Raw genomic sequence first — 10,611 nt, forward strand, 5'->3', positions numbered from 1 at the left:
TTTTTTTTTTTTTTGCGGTACGCGGGCCTCTCACCGCCGTGGCCTCTCCCATTGCGGAGCACAGGCTCCGGACGCGCAGGCCCAGCAGCCACGGCTCATGGGCCCAGCCTCTCCGCGGCACGCGGGATCCTCCCGGACCGGGGCATAAACCCGCGTCCCCTGCATCGGCAGGCGGATTCTCGGCCACTGCGCCACCAGGGAAGCCCAAGACTCTGTCATTATTGAGAGAGGCTGTTAAGTGGCAAAGAACCAAAGAAAACACACAGGACTGTGCTACACAGATCATTTGCAATCAATAAATAAGTTGTGGAGAATACCTTGTAAGCAGATCAATGAAACCTCCTTACTATTTGCTGGAGAAATAGGTTGGTTACATAGTGTAATGGGAGATGTAGGTAACTTACCCATGGACACATTATTTACTTATATATTTTAAACCTGTGCTGCTACAGTATTCCTCCCATCTTACTCAGATGTTACATAAGTAACCTATCAGTTGCAATAGAGTAGCATCTCTTAATTTCTAAATGACATGCCCTTCCAAGTATTGAAATACCCGGCCTATAATGAATTTGTTGAACTTTCTCCAAATGGGCAAAAAATGTTGACATTGCATTCATTCAAACAAATGTTTTTTAAAATATCTCCTGGTTGCAACGAACTATGTCATGAGACTTAAGGGCCACAAAGTAAAAGACAGTCTTTATTCTTGAGGAGTAGTCTAGTTGAAATAAGGCATGAAAGCATTAAAAATTAAATTTCAGGGTAAAAACTGTCAAAATATTGCATACCAAACTGGAGACAGCTAGTGAGCTTAAAGTCAAGTGATGATTGAGTGCTGGAATCATTCAAGAAATGCAAAATAAAACCCAGTCTTTCTACTGCTACTTGCCTAGAACATGAGTAGGAAAACACTCCAGAAGGGCCTGTCCATGTCCTGACCTCAGCCCTGTATCTCTGAGTTTCACTCCCTTGGAGTCACTTCATTTTGATTCATACTGCCAGTGGTAGGGAAGGCCTCTAGGAATGTGTTATTCCCCATACCCCACCTTTAAATCTTTGATGAGATGTCAAAAATCAAGATTCCTTTTCCTTGATCTTAAAATACCTGAGAAAGAATGAGATTTTCAGACAAAATATCAATAAAAATGAAGGGAAATGAGCAAAGAAAAAATACTTGGAAGATGAAAATAAGAACGGCAACACAAATGATGACAGAATATAAATGCTATAAGATGGCTATCAGGAAAGCTTAAATGGGTTTCAGTGTTTTTAAAAAAAAAATACAAGTTTTAATTGTTGTCGCCTGTGCCCCAATGGATGGTCTTGTACACCATACTTTGGTGATCGCTTTTTAAGAGTATCTAGAAGGCAGTGTAGCAGCATAGTTAGGGCCCTGGACTTCAGACTTGGGTTTGAGTACTGGATCCACTAAACTATGTTGTTAGACACATTATTTAATCTTTCTCAGCTTTTAAAATAGGAATAATAATTGTGTGCTTCATTAGGCTTCCATGAGACTTAAATGAACTGTGTATGTAATGTACCGAATCTGCCTGGTCCACAGCTAACATGAATGGCAGTTACTCAGCATTTACTATGTCACATCATTGGATTTAGTGACTTGTCTTCATGGATGAGGTGTAAGCAGCATAGCAACACTGTGTTAACCTTTTAATACTGCTATTAAATTTTTCTACCCTGCAGGACAGCAAAAACTGATCTCATAAAACATCTAGGACAAAAAGGAAAGTCCTGCAGACAGACCCTGTTTGGATCAAGTGAGCCAGTTCTTTGAACCTGAACAATGACTGCTGAATCAGGCAATGCTACAGATTTGTCTCCCCGGGCTACCCAGGAGATGGAAGGCGCAGTGGTAGTGAAAGCGGAGGAGGAAGAGGACGAAGATGAGGAAGACCGTTTTCAAACAGAAAGAAATAGCCTAGAGTTATCACCCCAGTTTCTTAGTCATTCCACAACTATGAATGAGAGAGCCTTAATATCATCATATTTAGTGGCGTATCGAGTGGCAAAAGAGAAAATGGCTCACATGGCTGCTGAAAAAATTATTCTCCCGGCATGTATGGATATGGTACGTACCATCTTTGATGACAAATCGGCTGATAAATTAAGAACTATACCTCTTAGTGATAATACAATATCTCGTCGAATCTGTACTATTGCAAAACATTTAGAAGCAATGCTTATGACACGGCTACAGTCTGGTATAGATTTTGCAATCCAACTTGATGAGAGCACTGATAATGCAAGTTGTCCCACACTCTTGGTATATGTCAGGTATGTGTGGCAAGATGATTTTATAGAAGATCTGTTGTGTTGTTTAAATTTAAATTCACATATAACTGGATTAGATTTATTCACTGAATTAGAAAAGTGCATTGTTGGTCAACATAAATTAAGCTGGAAAAATTGTAAAGGAATTTCAAGTGATGGAGCAGCCTTATCTTCATGTGTGCCTGACTGGAACGAACTCATGAACAGACAAGCACACCCATCACATTAAGTACAATCGTTATGAAATTTTGTTTTTGTACGTTCTTAGGCACTTTTTGTATATTGTATTTAAATATTAATAAAATTATGGTTGGGATTTACTAGGTTTCATTTTCTTGTATAGTAGGTATTGTCTCGTGAAACTTGTTTGTTACATGAATATGTGTGTATGTGTATGCAGAGTAATGATGTAAAATATATTTCTATGAATTGCTGTCAATTTGGAAAAATGGTGCTCTTAACACTCTTAGTTTTATACTCAAATCTGTCGCCTTGTCCACTGCTGCTGCCTTGCTTCTTTAAGGCAGAGCCCCATTCAGATTCAGTTTCTCATTTATGTGCCTATGTGCTCTTTCTTGTCTGTTTTGTTTTGTTTTGTTTGTTTTTTGCCACACCACGTGGCTTGGGGGATCTTAGTTCCCCGACCAGGGATCGAACCCAGGCCCCCTGCAGTGGAAGCACGGAGTCCTAACCATGAGACCACCAGGGAATTTCTGTCTGTTCTAATTCCAGGAAGTGAATCTTGATGCTGATCATGGTCTAACACCATCCTCGTCCCTGGGTTTATTTATGCATGGGCACGTGTTATAATTCTAGCAAAGGATATATGTAGGCCAGTCTATCAGGATATCTTTGTGAACGTTTCCCTTGCTCTCAAGAAAGGACACAAGAGAAGATAGTGACGATAGTGCTGTAGTTTTTGTATTTCCCCAAATCCCTCCTAAAAAACACGCAGAGCACCACATGATCCCGCAATCCCACTCCTGGGCATGTATCTGGAGAAAACTCTAATTCAAAAATATTGAACATTGTACCCCAATGTCCACAGCAGCACTATTTACAATAGCCAAGACATGGAAGCAACCCAAGTGTCCATCGACAGATGAATGGATAAAGAAGGTGTGGTAGTTACAGTCACTGGGATGATTACCCATAAAAAAGAATGAAATTATGCCATTTGCAGCAACATGGATGGACCTAGAGATTATCGTATTAAGTGGAGTAAACCAAAGACAAGTATCATATGATACCACCTATACGTAGAATCTTAAAAAATGATATAAATGAACTTATTTACAAAACAGAAATAGACTCACAGACACAAAAAACAAACTTACCAAAAGGGGATGGTGGTGGGGGCAGGGGAGAGATAAATCAAAAGTTTCAGATTAACAGATACATACTACTATGTATAAAATAGGTAAACAACAAGGACCTACTGTATCGCACAGGCAACTATACTCAATATCTTGTAGTATCCTACAATAATGGAAAAGAATCTGAAAAAGAATATGTGTAGACAGATAGATGTATGTATAACTGGAAAAAAAAAAAAAAACAGAGCAACTAGGATTGCAAAGCTGAAACCCATGGACATCTACAACAAAACCAGGTGATGGAACCACCAACAGTTACAAAACTAGCATGGTCTCAAGCCGTTCTGTAAAAGGAAGCAGAAGCAACAAGCATCTGACAGATTAAAGAACTGCAAATAGTCAACAGGTATTCCTGCAATATTTCAGTGAGCTATATTGAGAACAGCAGCTGAAACCAGGGGTTTGCCCATTTCAATAAAGAGGAAGTGTTGGGAATTGGTGGTTAAGTCTGGGAGCAGTGTAGACTCTGTGAAATAGAATCCAAATTGACCAAGATGGGGACAAGAGAGACCAAGACTTATCTCTGTGTCCTTGAGGCTTACTTTGTCCAGAATCAAGATCTGTTTGGCTCCTGTTAGTGAAAATTGGCCTTTGGCCAAGTACCAGGTTTGTACAAGCACCATCCTGTGGACCATGGCAGTTTTTGTGGGGTCTTTTCTATCTAAAATCTTGCTTCTTCTTAGTCAAATACCTGCTTTCTTCATGTTTTCTCACTGTAAATTAAGAAGTATGTATAGCTCACCAGCACAGTTTTTCACCAGGGACAATCTGAAATCACAATGGCCACTTTCAGGGAACTTGACGTGAACAAGGTTGTTCGTTTGAGAAGTGCCTTAAACAGAAAGGGAAGAAACTCTCACAAGAGTTTTTGTCTGTCTGAAAGAGACCATTTTGCTTAATGCGGGACACATACCATCCTTTGTCATTTATGTATTTTAGGGTTTAATAGGTGCTGGCATCTTAATTGTATGGCTGTTTATCTAAAGCTGGTTCTGAGGGTTTTTTTCCCTTTTCCAGCTCATTTTCCCTTTAGGGAAAATTTTAAAGATTAATTGACAAGGGAAAACCAGATTGTCACTTTGTACACTCTAAAAATACTATTCTAGATAGTCAAAAATAACTAAAAGAAAGGAAAGGTATTAATATATTTCTTTTGCTTTAAGAAAATTTATATTTTTCTGATTACTAGTGAGAGTGAACTTTTTTAAAATAAATTTATTTATTTATGGCTGCACTGGGTCTTCGTTGCTGGGCGCGGGCTTTTCTCTAGTTGCAGCGAGGGGGGCTACTCTTTGTTGCAGTGTGCAGGCTCCCCATTGCAGGGGCTTCTCCTGCTGTGGAGCACGGGCTCTAGGCGTGTGGGCTTCAGTAGATGTGGCACGCAGGCTCAGTAGTTGTGGCTCGCGGGCTCTAGAGCGCAGGCTCAGTAGTTGTGGCGCACGGGCTTAGTTGCTCTGCGGCATGTGGGATCTTCCCAGACCAGGGCTCGAACCTGTGTCCCCTGCATTGGCAGGCGGATTCTTAACCACTGCGCCACCAGGGAAGTCCTGAGAGTGAACAATTTTATATGTATATGACCCATTTGCATTTTGTATGAGTTATTAGTTCATATCCTTTTTCCATTTTTAATCTTTTTCTTATTAATGTGTATGAGCTCCCTCTTTAGAATAGATCTTAATCTCTTGCCTACTAAATATTATGCAAACATTTTCTTTATTTTAACTGAAGTATAGTTGATTTACAATGTTGTGTTAGTTTCAGGTGTACAGCAAAGTGATTCAGTTTATATATGTGTGTGTGTGTGTGTGTGTGTATGTGTATGTGTGTGTGTGTGTGTGTGTGTGTGTATACACACATTCGTTTTTCAGATTCTTTTCCCTTATAGGTTATTACAAAATATTGAGTATAGTTCCCTATGCTATACAGTAGGTTCTTGTTGTTTACCAGTTTTATATATAGTAGTGTGTATATGTTAATCCCCAACTCCTAATTTATTCCTCCCTCCCTTTCCCCTTTGGTAACTATAAGTGTGTTTTCTATGTCTATGTGTTTATTTCTGTTTTGTATATAAGTTCATTTGTGTCATTTTTTAGATTCTACATATAGGCGTTATCATATGATATTTACCTTTCTCTGGCTTACTTCACTTAGTATGATAATCTCTAGATCCATCCATGTTGCTGCAAATGGCATTATTTCATTCTTTTTTATGGCTGAGTAGTAATCCATTGTCTATATGTACCACATCTTCTTTATCTATTCATCTGTCTATGGACATTTAGGTTGGCTGTCTTGGCTGTTGTAAATAGTGCTTGTGCAAACATTTTCTTCATGTCTATTTTAACTTTGTTTATCTTACTTTTCCCATAGAGAAGTCTTACATTTTTTATATAGTGAACTATGTCAATCTTTTCCTTTTTGACTTTGGGGTTTTGTGTCATAATAGGAAGGACCAAATGTACTAGTCAGAGGAGGCTAAAGTGCTAACATAGATAGGCCCAACATGTAATGGCCCAAACAAAATAGAAGTTTTCTGCATTCAAATGCAGTCATTCAGGGACCCAGACTGACACTAGCTCTGTCATCTTCAACATATGGTTTTCAAAGTCACTCTGGCCATGGAAAAATGTTCGTGGAAGGTTTTATGGGCTAGAACTGTGAGATGCATACAAACTTCTGCTTACCTTCCTTTGGAGAGAACTTAATCATAGGACCACATTTAACTGCAGGGGAGGCTGAGAAATGTAATAAAGCTGGATACATAAAAGAAGTGAGAATGCGTTAGAGAAATCTAGCATTCTCTGCCACAGTTCTTCCCATCTGTCCCATGCATGAAATAGGCTTACTTCTTCCCCAAGAGAGAACCCAGAGTCCAATCCAATTGCTACATTCGGCACAAAGTCCAGGATCTCTGGATGATGGACAGTCGTCTCCAGCAGGTCTGGATGGGATTCCTTTGGGTCCAACAAACCATGAACTAAAAAACAGGTTACCTGCTCCCCTTTCCTTACCCCTAGCATATACTCAATTTACAACAGTGGAACAGGGACAGAATAACTGCAATTAAAAACTCCCATTCTTAAAGAATGAGAGGGCTTCCCTGGTGGTGCAAGTTTAGGAGTCCGCCTGCCAGTGCAGGGGACATAGGTTCATACCCTAGCCCCGGAAGATCCCATATGCCACGGAGCAACCAAGCCCATGTGCCACAGCTACTGAGCTTGCACTCTAGAGCCCGTGAGCCACAACTACTGAAGCCCGCGCGCCTAGAGCCCGTGCTCTGCAACAAGAGAAGCCACGACAATGAGAAGCCCCAAACTTCTAGTGCACTCATATTAAAAGAAACACACATTAAAACTATACTGAGTTTCCTCTTCTGGCCGTGATGAAGTTTCTAGGACTGGACTGACTTATTGGTCTCACTGTAAAAGCTATCAAACTAGACAGAATATATGAAAAAATGTTCTCAGACCCTGGACAACAGTCAGGACAGACCCGTGATCCCTGGGCAAAAGGAAATACATCAGGTGAGGCCTATATGGCCCTGACTTTCTAACTGGAGGCACTTTCCAGGCCCCAGTGCAGGGGAGGAGGCACCCAAACAGACCACAGCAGGCTCTCAGATGAGGAGACAGAGATTTGAGTTCAAGGAGGCAGAGGGAGCTGGGATTTGGGTAGCAGAAGCCTAGAAAGCCAGAAGCTGCACAGAGAAAAAGCTCTAGAAATCTCCATAACGGGTCCTCCTGAGTTTGTTCCTGGCAGAATCAAGCCAGGCAAAGAACAAGCAGGAAGCTGTAAGCTGAGTAATTCCCAGAGCTCACACAGAGCTAGGAGATGTTCATGTCCTGGCCAGCTATAATGGAGTCCTCACTGAACACCTGAGGCAGCCAGTAGAGATCCTACAAGGATAATGCCTTAATAAAAGGACTGAACCAGGCCTGGAGTACTTCAAGATTAGCTCAAGCTTTCAAGCCAAGATCACACTCTTCCAGGCGGTGATACACCAATACAAAGCTTCAAAATAAGCCTTGAAAGAATCCAGGTGATATAAAAGTACTCTGAACTGTTGGCCAGGGGGAAAGTTTTTATTATGGTAAAATACATGTAAAATGAAATTTACTGGGCTTCCCTGATGGCGCAGTGGTTGAGAGTCCGCCTGCTGATGCAGGGGACACGGGTTCGTGCCCCGGTCCGGGAAGATCCCACATGCCGCTGAGTGGCTGGGCCCGTGAGCCATGGCCGCTGAGCCTGCGCGTCTGGAGCCTGTGCTCCGCAACGGGAGAGGCCACAACAGTGAGAGGCCTGCGTGCCGCAAAAAAAAAAAAATGAAATTTACCTTTTTAATAATTTTTAAGTGTACAGTTCAGTGGCATTAAGAGCATTCACATTGTTGTGCAACCACCAACACAGTCCATCTCCAGAACTTTCTTCATCTTCACAAACTGAATCTCTGCACCCATTAAACACCAACTCTCCATTTCCCCCTCCACTCAGTCCCTGGCAACCACCTTTCCACTTTCTGTCTCTATGAATTTGACTATTCTAGGTACCTCATATAAGTGGAATCATACAATATTTGTCCTTTTATGTCTGGCCTATTTCATTTAGCATAACATCCTCAAGGTTCATCCACGTTATAGCATTTGTCAGAATTTCCCTCCTATTTAGTGCTGAACAATATTCTATTGTTTGTAGACTACCATTTGTTTATCTATTCATCTGTCCAGGTCACTTGTTTTCACCTTTTGGTTATTGTGAATAATGCTATGATGAACATGGGTGTACAAATATCTGTTTGAGTTGCTGCTTTCAATTCTTTGTGGAACTTACCCAGAGGTGGAATTTCCGGACTGTATGGTTCTAATGATTTTTAAAGGGAGACAACAAACTCTAACATGCAATGTAAACTTCATAATGTCTAGCATCCAATCAAAAATTAATAGATATATAAAGAAGCAGGAAAATGTAATCCAAAACCAGAAAAATAATCAGTCAGTAGAAACAGATTCAGAAAGAACAGAAATTATGGGGTTTGAAGACAAGGACTTTACAATAATTATTATGGATATGCTGCTCAAGGATTTAAAAGAAAGCATAAACATAATGAACAGAAAAATACAACATAATAAAAAGAAATAAATGGAACTTGTAGAGATTTTAAAAAGCACCAATATCTGAAAGGATCAGCAGCAAGCTTAAAGAGTAGCAATAGGAACTATTGCTTATAAGACTTACAATTATTGATCTCCTCTCCATAGTGGTCTTTATCTCATAAACACTGGGAGACTGGAAAATTCCTCTCTTCCTTGTCCAATGTTCTAGTGTAGCTCTTTAGCCTTCTATTCCATGTAGCTTCAGATATCAGTAAATATTTTGATAGGGAAACTATCCCTGAGTTTGAGGCCCCCAGGTCTCCAATGTCGTCAACTTAGCACAGCATGATTGTCAAAAGCTCAACTGTGTGAGCATTTTTCTGTCGGAGTTCAGCAGCTTTTTGCCTGGACCAAGCCCTAAGTGCTTTGAGTAACATTTAAATGTGTAGTATTTAAAATCTAACAGCGCCTGGCACATTCTAGGCACTCAATAAACATTAATCGAATTAATGAATTTCATTGTATTTCCTGATTTTTTGAATTCTCCTATGGAAGTTCAAACTGCTACAACACTGAGTCAATGAATGTCTGTATTCATCTAAAGATGTTTGGAAAACTGAAGGTTTTCACTCTAATACTTGAGGAACATTTACTGTGCCAGGCATTATTTTAAGCACTTCACATATATTAACTCATTTAATACTCATAACTCTATGAAATTCATAGTACTGGTATCCTCATTTTACATCTATGGAAAATAAGGTACAGAGGAGCTAAGTAATTTGTCCTAGGTCAAACAACTAGTATGATACTGGAGATATATATATGTATATCCCGTGGAAATCAGGACTTAAACGGAGATTTCACACAATACCTCAGAAGGCTTTTTTTTTTTTTAATCTGCAGTCTCTCTTACCTCTTTACTAAACATATGGAACCATATAAAAGATTAATTAGTCCTACTATCAATTACAATTAATTGTCACTAAGTCCTCTGTTGCTTTAAATAACAGCATTCATGTCACAGAAAAGTAAACAATTCTGAATAACATAATTTCAGATAAGTATTTTTATGTTTTTATCAATAACATATATGTGTATTATAATTCATTATACTAACATATTTTTTTTGCCTGGTAGGGCTGTGACCAGGGTCGGCTCTCTAAAAAGTTGGTCACTCTACATTAGACTACCAGGAGGAGCTTTTAAAAATACCCAACTGCACGAGGGCTCACTCCTAGAGATTTTGCTACAATCGGTGCGAAGGGGAAGGACTTGGTATTAGCATTTTTAAAGCCCCTAGCTTCCAGACCTCCAGGGTAGGCTGGAACGGGCTGGGGCGGGGCCTGGAAGTCACGGGGCCTAGTCAACGCCCTCTGCGGCAGTTGATTGGCTCCGGCCAGGAACGGAGGTTGCGAGAGACATGAGCGCCCCGCCCCCTTACTCGCACACTCCCCCCACCCCCGCCCCACCCCTTACCCCCCCTATCAGGGAGTTGCGAAGCCTCCGCCGTTCCTAGAAGGTACTCGGGTGGGGACGCTCTGCTCGGCGTGCGCCAGTGATCCGGCTGACAGGCACAGGGACCTTCCGCGTCGCGCCCTCAGGTGCGGGTTAGCTGAGAGGCTCGGACCTGATTCCGGGTCCAGCCCAGCACCTCGAGAGGGGATCCCAGCCCCCATGGCAGCCGCAGGTGCATCCTGAGGACTTCCTGGAGGAGGCGACGCGGCTGGAGTCGGAGGCCGCGAGGTTTGGGGAGAAAGGAGCTAGTGTGATGGGAGGATTGGGTGCCGCGGGGGGAGCCTCGGTGGCCCCGCCATAGAAGGTGTGAGGGCTGGAGAGACCCCCCCCCC

Source organism: Lipotes vexillifer, unplaced genomic scaffold (genome assembly GCF_000442215.2).
Source record: "Lipotes vexillifer unplaced genomic scaffold, Lipotes_vexillifer_v1.1 scaffold12, whole genome shotgun sequence".
NCBI lineage: Eukaryota > Metazoa > Chordata > Mammalia > Artiodactyla > Lipotidae > Lipotes > Lipotes vexillifer.